Source organism: Panulirus ornatus, chromosome 12, assembly GCF_036320965.1.
Source record: "Panulirus ornatus isolate Po-2019 chromosome 12, ASM3632096v1, whole genome shotgun sequence".
In the NCBI taxonomy this organism is placed as follows: domain Eukaryota; kingdom Metazoa; phylum Arthropoda; class Malacostraca; order Decapoda; family Palinuridae; genus Panulirus; species Panulirus ornatus.
Window position 1 is genome coordinate 61,150,901 of NC_092235.1, and position 19,188 is coordinate 61,170,088.

Sequence of the window (19,188 nt, forward strand, 5' to 3'; positions counted from 1 at the left end):
TGTGCTTGCAAAACATGTCATACTATAATGACTATACAAAGACAACAAAAATTCTAATAGGACAACTTGTTTTATCAAGTTACTCTCCTTTGACCAAGGTAGACATGTCCATTCTTTCTGCCTAACCCACACGTGGACTGCTGGTATTCTGTTCACAAACATACGATTTTTCCTTGTCCCACATAACACTAGACAACACTTAACACACACAAATCATTCTTTGTAACTCTAGATTTTCCTGCAGTAAGCACTATTCACTATCCTTTCCTTTTGGCAAAATGGTAGGAGCAACAGAGACAGGTAGTAGGTAGGAACATTAGGCAGAAGCATAAGGAAGAAACAGTGGGCAGAAGTAGAAACATTTAGCTGAAGCACTAGGTAGAAGTTGTGGGTTTGAACATTAAGTAGAAGTAGCCAGAAGGAACACTAGATAAGAACCACTGAAAAACACTGCTAGAGTTGCCCTTTACCTGTGGCCTGTAAATGTGAAGCACTAAAGGCAAAGAGGCAACACTGGAGATCACCAGTTATGGAGACTTTTACCATGGCAACCCCTTTGAGGGAGTTCCCAGAGGGAATGGGCATAAGAGATACAGAGAAATAAATGGACAGACAACTTCAGCACTATTCCCACCTCTTGAAAATATACACAAATCTTCAACCTCACCTCCATAAGATGGTGATCAGACAACCCACCAGCTACCCGCCACAGCAAGCACATTTACATGCCTACTAATTAATGTATAATTAATAATGCCTGTCGACCATCTCTCCAACTCTCATATGTATAATTATATTTAACCCTCTTTTTCAAAACAGGTATTTCCAATCCCATCTTTTTTCAGCACACAACTCCACAAGCTCTTCACCAATTCCATTCATAACAGTGAATACCCAATGAAATGCCCTCACTATACCCTCAACTGCCACATTACTTACCTTCACATTTAAATCACTTATCACTAATATCCAGTATCGTGCGACAAAACTGGTGACGCAATCACTCAGCTGCTCCGGGTGCATAATCACCAATAATAACATATCTCTTGCTATCCACTTACAGATTTAACCACATCAACCTAGAATTACTTCCTTACTTTCTGTCACATTCAGCTGCTACTTCCTTAACTCTTGCCCTCTCACTAACCCCTGACTTTACAATGACATTTCCAAACCATTCTTCCCCTTACTCTTGAGCTTTATTTGACTCAGAGCCAGAACATCCAGGTTTCTTTCCTCAAACATACTAACTATCTCTCCTCTCTTCTCATTTTCGTTACATCCATGCACATTTAGACAACCTAGCCTGAGCCTTCAAAGAAGATGAGCATTCCCTGCCTAGATCCTTCTTGTTTCCTGTGTAAGAAATTGAAATGCGAAAAGGGAAGGGTTTCCAGACACCCGCAAATGCCCCCATAGTCAACTTCTATGACACACAGGGAATATGGAGGTACAATTCTTTCCTTTTCACCCCTACCTCAGAGAATATGATAGAGTTGATAGAGATGCTCTGTGGAAGGTATTAAGAGTATATGGTGTGTGAGGTAAGTTGCTAGAAGCAGTGAAAAGTTTTTATCGACAATGTAAGGCATGTGTACAAGTAGGAAGAGAGGAAATTGATTGGTTCCCAATGAATGTTGGTTTTGCGGCACGGGTGTGTGATGTCTCCATGGCTGTTAAATTTCTTTAAGGATGGGGTTGTTAGGGAGGTGAATGCATGAATTTTGGAAAGAGGGGCAAGTATGCAGTCTGTGGATGAGAGGGCTTGGGAAGTGAGTCAGTTGTTGTTCGCTGATGATACAGTGCTGGTGGCTGATTCGGATGAGAAACTGCAGAAGTTGACGACTGAGTTTGGTAAAGTTTGTAAAAGAAGAAAGCTGAAAGTAGATGTGAATAAGAGCATGGTTATTAGGTTCAGTAGGGTTGAGGGACAAGTAAATTGTGAGGAAAGTTTGAAATGGAGAAAAACTGAAGGAAGTGAAGTGTTTTAGATATCTGAGAGTGGTAACAGCAGCGGATGGAAGCGGAAGTGAGTCACAGGGTGGGGGAGGGGGCAAAGGTTCTGGGAGCATTGAAGAATGTGTGGAAGGCAAGAATGTTATCTTGGAGAGCAAAAATGGGTATGTTTGAAGGAATAGTGGTTCCAACAATGTTATATGGTTGAGAGGCATGGGCAATGGATAGAGTTGTGCGGAGGAGGGTGGATGTGTTGGAAATGAGATGTTTAAGGACAAGTGGTGTGCGTGGTTTGATCGAGTAAGTGATGAAAGGGTAAGACAGATGTGTGGTAATTAAAAGAGTGTGGTTGAGAGAGCAGAAGAGGGTGTATTGAAATGGTTTGGTCACATGGAGATAATGAGTGAGGAAAGATTGAAAAAGAGGATATGTGTCAGAGGTGGAGGGAACAAGAAGTGGGAGACCAAATTGGAGGGGGAAGGATGGAGTGAAAAAGATTTTGAGCAATCGGGGCCTGAACATACAGGAGGGTGAAAGGTGTGCAAGGAATAGAGTGAATTGGAATGATGTGGTTTACCGGGGGTCAATGTGCTGTCAATGGATTAAACCAGGGCATGTGAAGCGTCTGGGGTAAACCATGGAAACTTTTGTGGGGCCGAGATGTGGAAAGGGAGCTGTGGTTTTGGTATATTACACATGACAGCCAGAGACTGAATGTGAGCAAATGTGGCCTTTGATGTCTTTTCCCAGCACTACATCATGTACGCGTGAGGAGAGGGGGGGTGCTGTTTCACATGTGGCAGGGTGGCGATGGGAATGAATGAAGGTAGCATGTATGAATACGTACATGTGTATATATGTATATGTCTGTATATGTATATGTATGTATACGTTGAAATGTATAGGTATGTAAATGTGCGTGTGTGGGCGTTTATGTGTATGTGTGTGGGTTGGGCCATTCTTTCATCTGTTTTTTCGTGCTACCTCGCTAATACAGGAGACAGCGACTAAGTATAATATAATATAATATATAATATTTTCATACTATTCGCCATTTCTCGCGTTAGCGAGGTAGCGTTAAGAACAGAAGACTAAGCCTTCAAGAGAATATCCTCACTTGGCCCCCTTCTCTGTCCCTTCTTTTGGAAAATTAAAAATGAGGGGAGGATTTCCAGCCCCCTGCTCTCTCCCCTTTTAGTCGCCTTCTACGACATGCAGGAAATATATGAGAAGTATAGGGAAAATGATTTGGTAAACAGAGAAGAGGTAGTGAAAGCTTTGCGGAAGATGAAAGCAGGCAAGGCAGCGGGTTTGGATGGTATTGCAGTGGAATTTATTAAAAAAGGGGGTGACTGTATTGTTGACTGGTTGGTAAGGTTATTTAATGTGTGTATGACTCATGGTGAGGTGCCTGAGGATTGGCGGAATGCGTGCAAAGTGCCATTGTACAAAGGCAAAGGGGATAAGAGTGAGTGCTCAAATTACAGAGGTATAAGTTTGTTGAGTATTCCTGGTAAATTATATGGGAGGGTATTGATTGAGAGGGTGAAGGCATGTACAGAGCATCAGATTGGGGAAGAGCAGTGTGGTTTCAGAAGTGGTAGAGGATGTGTGGATCAGGTGTTTGCTTTGAAGAATGTATGTGAGAAATACTTAGAAAAGCAAATGGATTTGTATGTAGCATTTATGGATCTGGAGAAGGCATATGATAGAGTTGATAGAGATGCTCTGTGGAAGGTATTAAGAATATATGGTGTGGGAGGAAAGTTGTTAGAAGCAGTGAAAAGTTTTTATCGAGGATGTAAGGCATGTGTACGTGTAGGAAGAGAGGAAAGTGATTGGTTCTCAGTGAATGTAGGTTTGCGGCAGGGGTGTGTGATGTCTCCATGGTTGTTTAATTTGTTTATGGATGGGGTTGTTAGGGAGGTAAATGCAAGAGTTTTGGAAAGAGGGGCAAGTATGAAGTCTGTTGGGGATGAGAGAGCTTGGGAAGTGAGTCAGTTGTTGTTCGCTGATGATACAGCGCTGGTGGCTGATTCATGTGAGAAACTGCAGAAGCTGGTGACTGAGTTTGGAAAAGTGTGTTGAAGAAGAAAGTTAAGAGTAAATGTGAATAAGAGCAAGGTTATTAGGTACAGTAGGGTTGAGGGTCAAGTCAATTGGGAGGTGAGTTTGAATGGAGAAAAACTGGAGGAGGTGAAGTGTTTTAGATATCTGGGAGTGGATCTGGCAGCGGATGGAACCATGGAAGCGGAAGTGGATCATAGGGTGGGGGAGGGGGCGAAAATCCTGGGGGCCTTGAAGAATGTGTGGAAGTCGAGAACATTATCTCGGAAAGCAAAAATGGGTATGTTTGAAGGAATAGTGGTTCCAACAATGTTGTATGGTTGCGAGGCGTGGGCTATGGATAGAGTTGTGCGCAGGAGGATGGATGTGCTGGAAATGAGATTTTTGAGGACAATGTGTGGTGTGAGGTGGTTTGATCGAGTGAGTAACGTAAGGGTAAGAGAGATGTGTGGAAATAAAAAGAGCGTGGTTGAGAGAGCAGAAGAGGGTGTTTTGAAGTGGTTTGGGCACATGGAGAGGATGAGTGAGGAAAGATTGACCAAGAGGATATATGTGTCGGAGGTGGAGGGAACAAGGAGAAGAGGGAGACCAAATTGGAGGTGGAAAGATGAGTGAAAAAGATTTTGTGTGATCGGGACCTGAACATGCAGGAGGGTGAAAGGAGGGCAAGGAATAGAGTGAATTGGAGCGATGTGGTATACCGGGGTTGACGTGCTGTCAGTGGATTGAAGCAGGGCATGTGAAGCGTCTGGGGTAAACCATGGAAAGCTGTGTAGGTATGTATATTTGCGTGTGTGGACGTATGTATATACATGTGTATGGGGGGGGTTGGGCCATTTCTTTCGTCTGTTTCCTTGCGCTACCTCGCAAACGCGGGAGACAGCGACAAAGTATAATAAAAAAAAATAATAATAAATATATATATATATAGGGGATAGGGGATTAAGAATACTTCCCACGTATTCCCTGCGTGTCGTAGAAGGCGACTAAAAGGGAAGGGAGCAGGGGGCTGGAAATCCTCCCCTCTCATTTCTTTTTTAATTTTCCAAAAGAAGGAACACAGAATTGGGCCAGGTGAGGGTATTCCCTCAAAGGCCCAGTCCTCTGTTCTTAATGCTACCTCGCTAACGCGGGAAATGGCGAGTAGTTTAAAAGAAAAAGAAGAAAGATATATATATATATATATATATATATATATATATATATATATATATATATATATATATATATATATATATATATATTCTTTTTTTCAAACTATTCGCCATTTCCCGCATTAGCGAGGTAGCGTTAGGAACAGAGGACTGGGCCTTGAGGGAATACCCTCACCTGGCCCAATTCTCTGTTCCTTCTTTTGGAAAATTAAAAAAAAAAACGAGAGGGGAGGATTTCCAGCCCCCCGCTCCCTCCCATTTTAGTCGCCCCTTCTACGACACGCAGGGAATACGTGGGAAGTATTCTTTCTCCCCTATCCCCATATATATATATATATATATATATATATATATATATATATATATATATATATATATATATATATATATATATTTATATATTTTTTTTTTTTTGCTTTGTCGCTGTCTCCCGTGTTTGCGAGGTAGCGCAAGGAAACAGACGAAAGAAATGGCCCAACCCACCTTCATACACATGTATATACATACGTCCACACACGCAAATATACATACCTACACAGCTTTCCATGGTTTATCCCAGACGCTTCACATGCCCTGATTCAATCCACTGACAGCACGTCAACCCCAGTATACCACATCGATCCAATTCACTCTATTCCTTGCCCTCCTTTCACCCTCCTGCATGTTCAGGCCCCGATCACACAAAATCTTTTTCACTCCATCTTTCCACCTCCAATTTGGTCTCCCACTTCTCCTCGTTCCCTCCACCTCCGACACATATATCCTCTTGGTCAATCTTTCCTCACTCATTCTCTCCATGTGCCCAAACCATTTCAAAACACCCTCTTCTGCTCTCTCAACCACGCTCTTTTTATTTCCACACATCTCTCTTACCCTTACGTTACTCACTCGATCAAACCACCTCACACCACACATTGTCCTCAAACATCTCATTTCCAGCACATCCATCCTCCTGCGCACAACTCTATCCATAGCCCACGCCCCGCAACCATACAACATTGTTGGAACCACTATTCCTTCAAACATACCCATTTTTGCTTTCCGAGATAATGTTCTCAACTTCCACACATTCTTCAAGGCCCCCAGAATTTTCGCCCCCTCCCCCACCCTATGATCCACTTCCGCTTCCATGGTTCCATCCGCTGCCAGATCCACTCCCAGATATCTAAAACACTTTACTTCCTCCAGTTTTTCTCCATTCAAACTTACCTCCCAATTGACTTGACCCTCAACCCTACTGTACCTAATAACCTTGCTCTTATTCACATTTACTCTTAACTTTCTTCTTTCACACACTTTACCAAACTCAGTCACCAGCTTCTGCAGTTTCTCACATGAATCAGCCACCAGCGCTGTATCATCAGCGAGCAACAACTGACTCACTTCCCAAGCTCTCTCATCCCCAACAGACTTCATACTTGCCCCTCTTTCCAAAACTCTTGCATTCACCTCCCTAACAACCCCATCCATAAACAAATTAAACAACCATGGAGACATCACACACCCCTGCCGCAAACCTACATTCACTGAGAACCAATCACTTTCCTCTCTTCCTACACGTATACATGCCTTACATCCTCGATAAAAACTTTTCACTGCTTCTAACAACTTGCCTCCCACACCATATATTCTTAATACCTTCCACAGAGCATCTCTATCAACTCTATCATATGCCTTCTCCAGATCCATAAATGCTACATACAAATCCATTTGCTTTTCTAAGTATTTCTCACATACATTCTTCAAAGCAAACACCTGATCCACACATCCTCTACCACTTCTGAAACCACACTGCTCTTCCCCAATCTGATGCTCTGTACATGCCTTCACCCTCTCAATCAATACCCTCCCATATAATTTACCAGGAATACTCAACAAACTTATACCTCTGTAATTTGAGCACTCACTCTTATCCCCTTTGCCTTTGTACAATGGCACTATGCACGCATTCCGCCAATCCTCAGGCACCTCATATCTAAAATCCTCAGGCACCTCATATCTAAAACACTTCACTTCAGGAAGTGAAGTGTTTTAGATATCTGGGAGTGGATCTGGCAGCGGATGGAACCATGGAAGCGGAAGTGGATCATAGGGTGGGGGAGGGGGCGAAAATTCTGGGGGCCTTGAAGAATGTGTGGAAGTCGAGAACATTATCTCGGAAAGCAAAAATGGGTATGTTTGAAGGAATAGTGGTTCCAACAATGTTGTATGGTTGCGAGGCGTGGGCTATGGATAGAGTTGTGCGCAGGAGGATGGATGTGCTGGAAATGAGATGTTTGAGGACAATGTGTGGTGTGAGGTGGTTTGATCGAGTGAGTAACGTAAGGGTAAGAGAGATGTGTGGAAAAAAAAGAGCGTGGTTGAGAGAGCAGAAGAGGGTGTTTTGAAGTGGTTTGGGCACATGGAGAGAATGAGTGAGGAAAGATTGACCAAGAGGATATATGTGTCGGAGGTGGAGGGAACGAGGAGAAGAGGGAGACCAAATTGGAGGTGGAAAGATGGAGTGAAAAAGATTTTGTGTGATCGGGGCCTGAACATGCAGGAGGGTGAAAGGAGGGCAAGGAATAGAGTGAATTGGAGCGATGTGGTATACCGGGGTTGACGTGCTGTCAGTGGATTGAATCAAGGCATGTGAAGCGTCTGGGGTAAACCATGGAAAGCTGTGTAGGTATGTATATTTGCGTGTGTGGACGTATGTATATACATGTGTATGGGGGGGGGTTGGGCCATTTCTTTCGTCTGTTTCCTTGTGCTACCTCGCAAACGCGGGAGACAGCGACAAAGTATAAAAAAAAAAAAAAAAAAATATATATATATATATTCTTTTTCTTTCAAACTATTCGCCATTTCCCGCATTAGCGAGGTAGCGTTAAGAACAGAGGACTGGGCCTTGAGGGAATACCCTCACCTGGCCCAATTCTCTGTTCCTTCTTTTGGAAAATTAAAAAAAAACCGAGAGGGGAGGATTTCCAGCCCCCCGCTCCCTCCCCCTTCAGTCGCCTTCTACGACACGCAGGGAATACGTGGGAAGTACTCTTAATCCCCTATCCCCAGGGATAATATATATATATATATATATATATATATATATATATATATATATATATATATATATATATATATATATATATATATTTTCCCTGGGGATAGGGGAGAAAGAATACTTCCCACGTATTCCCTGCGTGTCGTAGAAGGCGACTAAAAGGGGAGGGAGCGGGGGGCTGGAAATCCTCCCCTCTCGTCTTTTTTTTTTAATTTTCCAAAAGAAAGAACAGAGAATTGGGCCAAGTGAGGGTATTCCCTCAAAGGCCCAGTCCTCTGTTCCTTAACGCTACCCCGCTAATGCGAGAAATGGCGAATAGTTTGAAAGAAAGAAAGATATATATATATATATATATATATATATATATATATATATATATATATATATATATTGGGGAAGAGCAGTGCGGTTTCAGAAGTGGTAGAGGATGTGTGGATCAGGTGTTTGCTTTGAAGAATGTATGTGAGAAATACTTAGAAAAGCAAATGGATTTGTATGTAGCATTTATGGATCTGGAGAAGGCATATGATAGAGTTGATAGAGATGCTCTGTGGAAGGTATTAAGAATATATGGTGTGGGAGGCAAGTTGTTAGAAGCAGTGAAAAGTTTTTATCGAGGATGTAAGGCATGTGTACGTGTAGGAAGAGAGGAAAGTGATTGGTTCTCAGTGAATGTAGGTTTGCGGCAGGGCTGTGTGATGTCTCCATGGTTGTTTAATTTGTTTATGGATGGGGTTGTTAGGGAGGTAAATGCAAGAGTCCTGGAAAGAGGGGCAAGTATGAAGTCTGTTGGGGATGAGAGAGCTTGGGAAGTGAGTCAGTTGTTGTTCGCTGATGATACAGCGCTGGTGGCTGATTCATGTGAGAAACTGCAGAAGCTGGTGACTGAGTTTGGTAAAGTGTGTGGAAGAAGAAAGTTAAGAGTAAATGTGAATAAGAGCAAGGTTATTAGGTACAGTAGGGTTGAGGGTCAAGTCAATTGGGAGGTGAGTTTGAATGGAGAAAAACTGGAGGAAGTGAAGTGTTTTACATATCTGGGAGTGGATCTGTCAGCGGATGGAACCATGGAAGCAGAAGTGGATCATAGGGTGGGGGAGGGGGCGAAAATTTTGGGAGCCTTGAAAAATGTGTGGAAGTCGAGAACATTATCTCGGAAAGCAAAAATGGGTATGTTTGAAGGAATAGTGGTTCCAACAATGCTGTATGGTTGCGAGGCGTGGGCTATGGATAGAGTTGTGCGCAGGAGGATGGATGTGCTGGAAATGAGATGTTTGAGGACAATGTGTGGTGTGAGGTGGTTTGATCGAGTAAGTAACGTAAGGGTAAGAGAGATGTGTGGAAATAAAAAGAGCGTGGTTGAGAGAGCAGAAGAGGGTGTTTTGAAATGGTTTGGGCACATGGAGAGAATGAGTGAGGAAAGATTGACCAAGAGGATATATGTGTCGGAGGTGGAGGGAACGAGGAGAAGAGGGAGACCAAATTGGAGGTGGAAAGATGGAGTGAAAAAGATTTTGTGTGATCGGGGCCTGAACATGCAGGAGGGTGAAAGGAGGGCAAGGAATAGAGTGAATTGGAGCGATGTGGTATACAGGGGTTGACGTGCTGTCAGTGGATTGAATCAAGGCATGTGAAGCGTCTGGGGTAAACCATGGAAAGCTGTGTAGGTATGTATATTTGCGTGTGTGGACGTGTGTATGTACATGTGTATGGGGGGGGGGGGTTGGGCCATTTCTTTCGTCTGTTTCCTTGCGCTACCTCGCAAACGCGGGAGACAGCGACAAAGTATAAAAAAAAAAAAAAAATAAATATATATATATATATATATATATATATATATATATATATATATATATCGAACATACAAAGCGTTCATATACAGAGAGAGAGAGAGAGAGAGAGAGAGAGAGAGAGAGAGAGAGAGAGAGAGAGAGAGCAGTATAAAGTAGAAGAGCCATCGGGTCCCATAATAGGATAATGAACAGTAGAGGTGTATGTATGGAAGTGAAGAAAGAATTAAGTGACAGCATAGTCCACTCATACCTGATCAATGCAGCCAAAAATGGACATGGAATGAGTCACAGAGTTCAGTAATCCAGGCTGTAGAAGTGAGTTATTTGAGATGAATGAGTGGTGTGATCAGATGGAATGAAGAAAGAAATGAGGTGTATAAGGGATATGACATGGTAGGGAATGCAAAGGGAATGAATTTTGGAGTGGTAGAGTAGATTAAACAATACTTTGAGGTGATATGGGCATTTGGAAAGAATGGAAGATGTCAATTTTACAAGGAGATTGTATGACAGTAAGATTAAAGTGGTAGGTGAGAAGGCCACCTGTAGCCTGGGGAATCAAAGTGAAAGAGTACTGAAAAGAGAGAAATAATGGACAAACATGTGGAATGATGTATGCGAGGATGGCATTTAAGGATAGAGATAAGTGGAGACTCATTTCCTGTGGCTACCTTCTTGGTGGGAGTTCCCGGAGGGAATGGGCATCAGAGATATAGATAGATAGATTGCTACTTATGAGTATTTCTTTTTTCCAGTAATGCACTTTTATTGGATATAGATTGCTATTTTTACTGAAGCAGTTCATTCACACACCTTTTCAGTCTGAGTGGCATCTGGTCACAATCATGCACAAAAAAAATGTTTATATGCACACTTTGCAGATATGCCTACTCATATATCCTCTCAAACCTTCATAGACACAAGTTTGCATAAATAGAAATGCTCATTTACACTCATGTATGCATTAGGCAAATAAGACGTGCATGTGCACATATACTCACTCACACTTGTGCACATACATGTATTATAAGTTCTTGTTTTAAAGATGGACATGGCCGAGATTGAAAATCACATTTTTTGAAAGTACCTGCAATAATATTGTCTCTGAATATATTCTTATTCTTAATGGAAATCAGTTTTTTATCATTATACTTCGTCGCTGTCTCCCGCGTTAGTGAGGTAGCGCAAGGAAAAAGATGAAAGAATGGCCCAACCCACCAACACATACACACACACACACATATATATATATATATATATATATATTTTCCCTGGGGATAGGGGAGAAAGAATACTTCCCACGTATTCCCTGCGTGTCGAAGAAGGCGACTAAAAGGGAGAGAGCGGGGGGCTGGAAATCCTCCCCTCTCGTTTTTTTTTTTTTTAATTTTCCAAAAGAAGGAACAGAGAAGAGGGCCAGATGAGGATATTCCCTCAAAGGCCCAGTCCTCTGTTCTTAACGCTACCTCGCTATCGCGGGAAATGGCGAATAGTATAAAAAAAATCAAGGCATGTGAAGCGTCTGGGGTAAACCATGGAAAGCTGTGTAGGTATGTATATTTACGTGTGTGGACGTATGTATATACATGTGTATGGGGGGGGGGTTGGGCCATTTCTTTCGTCTGTTTCCTTGTGCTACCTCGCAAACGCGGGAGACAGCGACAAAGTATAAAAAAAAAAAAATATATATATGTATGTATATATATTTCTTTTAAACTATTCGCCATTTTCCGCATTAGCGAGGTAGCGTTAGGAACAGAGGACTGGGCCTTTTTTTGGAATATCCTGACCTGGCCCCCTCTGTTCCTTCTTTTGGAAAATTAAAAAAAAAAACAAAAAAAAAACAAGAGGGGAGGATTTCCAGCCCCCCGCTCCCTCCCCTTTTAGTCGCCTTCTACGACACGCAGGGAATACGTGGGAAGTATTCTTAATCCCCTATCCCCAGGGATAATATATATATATATATATATATATATATATATATATATATATATATATATATATATATATATATATATTATTTTATTATACTTTATTATACTTTGTCGCTATATGTATTTTTTTTTTTTTGCGAGGTAGCACAAGCAAACAGACGAAAGAAATGGCCTAACCCCCCCCATACACATGTATATACATACGTCCACACACGCAAATATACATACCTACACAACTTTCCATGGTTTACCCCAGACGCTTCACATGCCTTGATTCAATCCACTGACAGCACGTCAACCCCGGTATACCACATCGCTCCAATTCACTCTATTCCTTGCCCTCCTTTCACCCTCCTGCATGTTCAGGCCCCGATCACACAAAATCTTTTTCACTCCATCCTTCCACCTCCAATTTGGTCTCCCTCTTCTCCTCGTTCCCTCCACCTCCGACACATATATCCTCACGGTCAATCTTTCCTCACTCATTCTCTCCATGTGCCCAAACCATTTCAAAACACCCTTTTCTGCTCTCTCAACCACGCTCTTTTTATTCCCACACATCTCTCTTACCCTTACGTTACTTACTCGATCAAACCACCTCACACCACACATTGTCCTCAAACATCTCATTTCCAGCACATCCATCCTCCTGCGCACAACTCTATCCATAGCCCACGCCTTGCAACCATACAACATTGTTGGAACCACTATTCCTTCAAACATACCCATTTTTGCTTTCCGACATAATGTTCTCGACTTCCACACATTCTTCAAGGCTCCCAGAATTTTCGCCCCCTTCCCCACCCTATGATCCACTTCCGCTTCCATGATTCCATCCGCTCCCAGATCCACTCCCAGATATCTAAAACACTTCACTTCCTCCAGTTTTTCTCCATTCAGACTCACCTCCCAATTGACTTGACCCTCAACCCTACTGTACCTAATAACCTTGCTCTTATTCACATATATATATATATATATATATATATATATATATATATATATATATATATATATATATATATATATATATATACATATATATATATATATATATATATATATATATATATATATATATATATATATATATATATATTTCATACATGGTGCTTTGACAAGAAAATAGTGAAATTGGAAAAAAAAATTTAGCTTAGACATTGAAGCTTACTGATACAGTGGTTCAATTGATGAGAACTACTATTGACATTTGTTTGTGTAAATAAATTATACATTTCCCTTTTCCATAGCCAGAGGTTGAACCATTATGTGACATTTTCTCATTTCATTTCAAGCTAGAAGTTTCAGTTTTCTAAATTATTTCTTACTTTTTTCATATGTATATATATGTATATGTGTGTGTGTGTGTGTGTGTGTGTGTATATGTGCGTGTGTATGTGTATGTATATATATATATGTATATATATATATATATATATATTATCCCTGGGGATAAGGGTGAAAGAATACTTTCCACGCATTCCTCGCGTGTCGTAGAAGGCGACTAGAGGGGACGGGAGAGGGGGGCCAGAAATCCTCCCCTCCTTGTATTTTTTAACTTTCTAAAATGGGAAACAGAAGAAGGAGTCACGGGGGGGAGTGCTCATCCTCCTCGAAGGCTCAGACTGGGGTGTTTAAATGTGTGTGGATGTAACCAAGATGTGAAAAAAGGAGAGACAGGTAGTATGTTTGAGGAAAGGAACCTTGATGTTTTGGCTCTGAGTGAAACGAAGCTCAAGGGTAAAGGGAAAGAGTGGTTTGGGAATATCTTGGGAGTAAAGTCAGGGGTTAGTGAGAGGACAAGAGCAAGGGAAGGAGTAGCAGTACTCCTGAAACAGGAGTTGTGGGAGTATGTGATAGAATGTAAGAAAGTAAATTCTCGATTAATATGGGTAAAACTGAAAGTTAATGGAGAGAGATGGGTGATTATTGGTGCACATGCACCTGGGCATGAGAAGAAAGATCATGAGAGGCAAGTGTTTTGGGAGCAGCTGAATGAGTGTGTTAGTGGTTTTGATGCACGAGACCGGGTTATAGTGATGGGTGATTTGAATGCAAAGGTGAGTAATGTGGCAGTTGAGGGAATAATTGGGATGCATGGGGTGTTCAGTGTTGTAAATGGAAATGGTGAAGAGCTTGTAGATTTATGTGCTGAAAAAGGACTGGTGATTGGGAATACCTGGTTTAAAAAGCGAGATATACATAAGTATACGTATGTAAGTAGGAGAGATGGCCAGAGAGCGTTATTGGATTACATGTTAATTGACAGGCACGCGAAAAGAGAGACTTTTGGATGTTAATGTGCTGAGAGGTGCAACTGGAGGGATGTCTGATCATTATCTTGTGGAGGCTAAGGTGAAGATTTGTATGGGTTTTCAGAAAAGAAGAGTGAATGTTGGGGTGAAGAGGGTGGTGAGAGTAAGTGAGCTTGGGAAGGAGACTTGTGTGAGGAAGTACCAGGAGAGACTGAGTACAGAATGGAAAAAGGTGAGAAAAATGGAAGTAAGGGGAGTGGGGGAGGAATGGGATGTATTTAGGGAATCAGTGATGGATTGCGCATAAGATGCTTGTGGCATGAGAAGAGTGGGAGGTGGGTTGATTAGAAAGGGTAGTGAGTGGTGGGATGAAGAAGTAAGATTATTAGTGAAAGAGAAGAGAGAGGCATCTGGACGATTTTTGCAGGGAAAAAATGCAATTGAGTGGGAGATGTATAAAAGAAAGAGACAGGAGGTCAGGAGAAAGGTGCAAGAGGTGAAAAAGAGGGCAAATGAGAGTTGGGGTGAGAGAGTATCATTAACTTTTAGGGAGAATAAAAAGATGTTCTGGAAGGAGGTAAATAAAGTGCGTAAGACAAGGGAGCAAATGGGAACTTCAGTGAAGGGCGCAAATGGGGAGGTGATAACAAGTAGTGGTGATGTGAGAAGGAGATGGAGTGAGTATTTTGAAGGTTTGTTGAATGTGTTTGACGATAGAGTGGCAGATATAGGGTGTTTTGGTCGAGGTGGTGTGCAAAGTGAGAGAGTTAGGGAAAATGATTTGGTAAGATGAAAGCCGGCAAGGCAGCAGGTTTGGATGGTATTGCAATGGAATTTATTAAAAAAGGGGGTGACTGTATTATTGACTGGTTGGTAAGGTTATTTAATGTATGTATGACTCATGGTGAGGTGCCTGAGGATTGGCGGAATGCGTGCATAGTGCCATTGTACAAAGGCAAAGGGGATAAGAGTGAGTGCTCAAATTACAGAGGTATAAGTTTGTTGAGTATTCCTGGTAAATTATACGGAAGGGTATTGATTGAGAGGGTGAAGGCATGTACAGAGCATCAGATTGGGGAAGAGCAGTGTGGTTTCAGAAGTGGTAGAGGATGTGTGGATCAGGTGTTTGCTTTGAAGAATGTATGTGAGAAATTCTTAGAAAAGCAAATGGATTTGTATGTAGCATTTATGGATCTGGAGAAGGCATATGATAGAGTTGATAGAGATGCTCTGTGGAAGGAATTAAGAATATATGGTGTGGGAGGCAAGTTGTTAGAAGCAGTGAAAAGTTTTTATCGAGGATGTAAGGCATGTGTACGTGTAGGAAGAGAGGAAAGTGATTGGTTCTCAGTGAATGTAGGTTTGCGGCAGGGGTGTGTGATGTCTCCATGGTTGTTTAATTTGTTTATGGATGGGGTTGTTAGGGAGGTGAATGCAAGAGTTTTGGAAAGAGGGGCAAGTATGAAGTCTGTTGGGGATGAGAGAGCTTGGGAAGTGAGTCAGTTGTTGTTCGCTGATGATACAGCGCTGGTGGCTGATTCATGTGAGAAACAGCAGAAGCTGGTGACTGAGTTTGGTAAAGTGTGTGAAAGAAGAAAGTTAAGAGTAAATGTGAATAAGAGCAAGGTTATTAGGTACAGTAGGGTTGAGGGTCAAGTCAATTGGGAGGTAAGTATGAATGGAGAAAAACTGGAGGAAGTAAAGTGTTTAGGATATCTGGGAGTGGATCTGGCAGCGGATGCAACCATGGAAGCGGAAGTGGATCATAGGGTGGGGGAGGGGGCGAAAATCCTGGGAGCCTTGAAGAATGTGTGGAAGTCGAGAACATTATCTCGGAAAGCAAAAATGGGTATGTTTGAAGGAATAGTGGTTCCAACAATGTTGTATGGTTGCGAGGCGTGGGCTATGGATAGAGTTGTGCGCAGGAGGATGGATGTGCTGGAAATGAGGTGTTAGAGGACAATGTGTGGTGTGAGGTGGTTTGATCGAGTAAGTAACGTAAGGGTAAGAGAGATGTGTGGAAATAAAAAGAGCGTGGTTGAGAGAGCAGAGGAGGGTGTTTTGAAATGGTTTGGGCACATAGAATGAGTGAGGAAAGATTGACTAAGAGGATATATGTGTCGGAGGTGGAGGGAACGAGGAGAAGTGGAAGACCAAATTGGAGGTGGAAAGATGGAGTGAAAAAGGTTTTATGTGATCGGGGCCTGAACATGCAGGAGGGTGAAAGGAGGGCAAGGAATAGAGTGAATTGGATCGTTGTGGTATACCGGGGTTGACGTGCTGTCAGTGGATTGAATCAGGGCATGTGAAGCGTCTGGGGTAAACCATGGAAAGCTGTGTAGGTATGTATATTTGCGTGTGTGGACGTATGTATATACATGTGTATGGGGGTGGGTTGGGCCATTTCTTTCGTCTGTTTCCTTGCGCTACCTTGCACACGCGGGAGACTGCGACAAAGCAAAAAAAAAAAAAAAAAAATATATATATATATATTCCATTGTTCTCACCTTTTTCCATTCTGTACTCAGTCTCTCCTGGTACTTCCTCACACAAGTCTCCTTCCCAAGCTCACTTACTCTCACCACCCTCTTCACCCCAACATTCACTCTTCTTTTCTGAAAACCCATACAAATCTTCACCTTAGTCTCCACAAGATAATGATCAGACATCCCTCCAGTTGCACCTCTCAGCACATTAACATCCAAAAGTCTCTTTTGCGCGCCTGTCAATTAACACGTAATCCAATAACGCTCTCTGGCCATCTCTCCTACTTACATACGTATACTTATGTATATCTCACTTTTTAAACCAGGTATTCCCAATCACCAGTCCTTTTTCAGGACATAAATCTACAAGCTCTTCACCATTTCCATTTACAACACTGAACACCCCATGTATACCAATTATTCCCTAAACTGCCACTTTACTCACATTTGCATTCAAATCACCCATCAATATAACCCGGTCTCGTGCATCAAAACCACTAACACACTCATTCAGCTGCTCCCAAAACACTTGCCTCTCATGATCTTTCTTCTCATGCCCAGGTGCATATGCACCAATAATCACCCATCTTTCTCCATCAACTTTCAGTTTTACCCATATTAATCGAGAATTTACTTTCTTACATTCTATCACATACTCCCACAACTCCTGTTTCAGGAGTACTGCTACTCCTTCCTTTGCTCTTGTCCTCTCACTAATCCCTGACTTTACTCCCAAGACATTCCCAAACCACTCTTCCCCTTTACCCTTGAGCTTCGTTTCACTCAGAGCCAAAACATCCAATGGAAGTAAGGGGAGTGGGGGAGGAATGGGATGTATTTAGGGAATCAGTGATGGATTGCGCAAAAGATGCTTGTGGCATGAGAAGAGTAGGAGGTGGGTTGATTAGAAAGGGTAGTGAGTGGTGGGATGAAGAAGTAAGATTATTAGTGAAAGAGAAGAGAGAGGCATTTGGACAATTTTTGCAGGGAAAAAATGCAATTGAGTGGGAGATGTATAAAAGAAAGAGACAGGAGGTCAAGAGAAAGGTGCAAGAGGTGAAAAAGAGGGCAAATGAGAGTTGGGGTGAGAGAGTATTATTAAATTCAAGGGAAAATAAAAAGATGTTCTGGAAGGAGGTAAATAAAGTGCGTAAGACAAGGGAGCAAACGGGAACTTCAGTGAAGGGTGCAAATGGGGAGGTGATAATAAGTAGTGGTGATGTGAGAAAGAGATGGAGTGAGTATTTTGAATGTTTGTTGAATGTGTTTGATGATAGAGTGGCAGATATAGGGTGTTTTGGTTGAGGTGGTGTGCAAAGTGAGAGGGTTAGGGAAAATGATTTGGTAAACAGAGAAGAGGTAGTAAAAGCTTTGCGGAAGATGAAAGCCAGCAAGGCAGCAGGTTTGGATGGTATTGCAGTGGAATTTATTAAAAAAGGGGGTGACTGTATTATTGACTAGTTGGTAAGGTTATTTAATGTATGTATGACTCATGGTGAGGTGCCTGAGGATTGGCGGAATGCGTGCATAGTGCCATTGTACAAAGGCAAAGGGGATAAGAGTGAGTGCTCAAATTACAGAGGTATAAGTTTGGTGAGTATTCCTGGTAAATTATATGGGAGGGTATTGATTGAGAGGGTGAAGGTATGTACAGAGCATCAGATTGGGGAAGAGCAGTGTGGTTTCAGAAGTGGTAGAGGATGTGTGGATCAGGTGTTTGCTTTGAAGAATGTATGTGAGAAATACTTAGAAAAGCAAATGGATTTGTATGTAGCATTTATGGATCTGGAGAAGGCATATGATAGAGTTGATAGAGATGCTCTGTGGAAGGTATTAAGAATATATGGTGTGGGAGGCAAGTTCATAGAAGCAGTGAAAAGTTTTTATCAAGGATGTAAGGCATGTGTACGTGTAGGAAGAGAGGAAAGTGATTGGTTCTCAGTAAATGTAGGTTTGCGGCAGGGGTGTGTGATGTCTCCATGGTTGTTTAATTTGTTTATGGATGTGGTTGTTAGGGAGGTGAATGCAAGAGTTTTGGAAAGAGGGGCAAGTATGAAGTCTGTTGGGGATAAGAGAGCTTGGGAAGTGAGTCAGTTGTTGTTCGCTGATGATACAGCGCTGGTGGCTGATTCATGTGAGAAACAGCAGAAGCTGGTGACTGAGTTTGGTAAAGTGTGTGAAAGAAGAAAGTTAAGAGTAAATGTGAATAAGAGCAAGGTTATTAGGTACAGTAGGGTTGAGGGTCAAGTCAACTGGGAGGTAAGTTTGAATGGAGAAAAACTGGAGGAAGTAAAGTGTTTTAGATATCTGGGAGTGGATCTGGCAGCAGACGGAACCATGGAAGCGGAAGTGGATCATAGGGTGGGGGAGGGGGCGAAAATCCTGGGAGCCTTGAAGAATGCATGGAAGTTGAGAAAATTATCTTGGAAAGCAAAAATGGGTATGTTTGAAGGAATAGTGGTTCCAACAATTTTGTATGGTTGTGAGGTGTGGGCTATCGATA

The 19,188-nt window shown here is 42.1% G+C and overlaps 1 protein-coding gene across 1 annotated transcript in view; it reads right to left on the reverse strand.

Moving 5' to 3' along the window:
• LOC139752096 (alpha-1-inhibitor 3-like) overlaps nucleotides 1-19,188 on the reverse strand; it is a 98,204-nt gene that overhangs the window by 16,372 nt on the left and 62,644 nt on the right. The gene's annotated exons all lie outside the window — the stretch shown is intronic.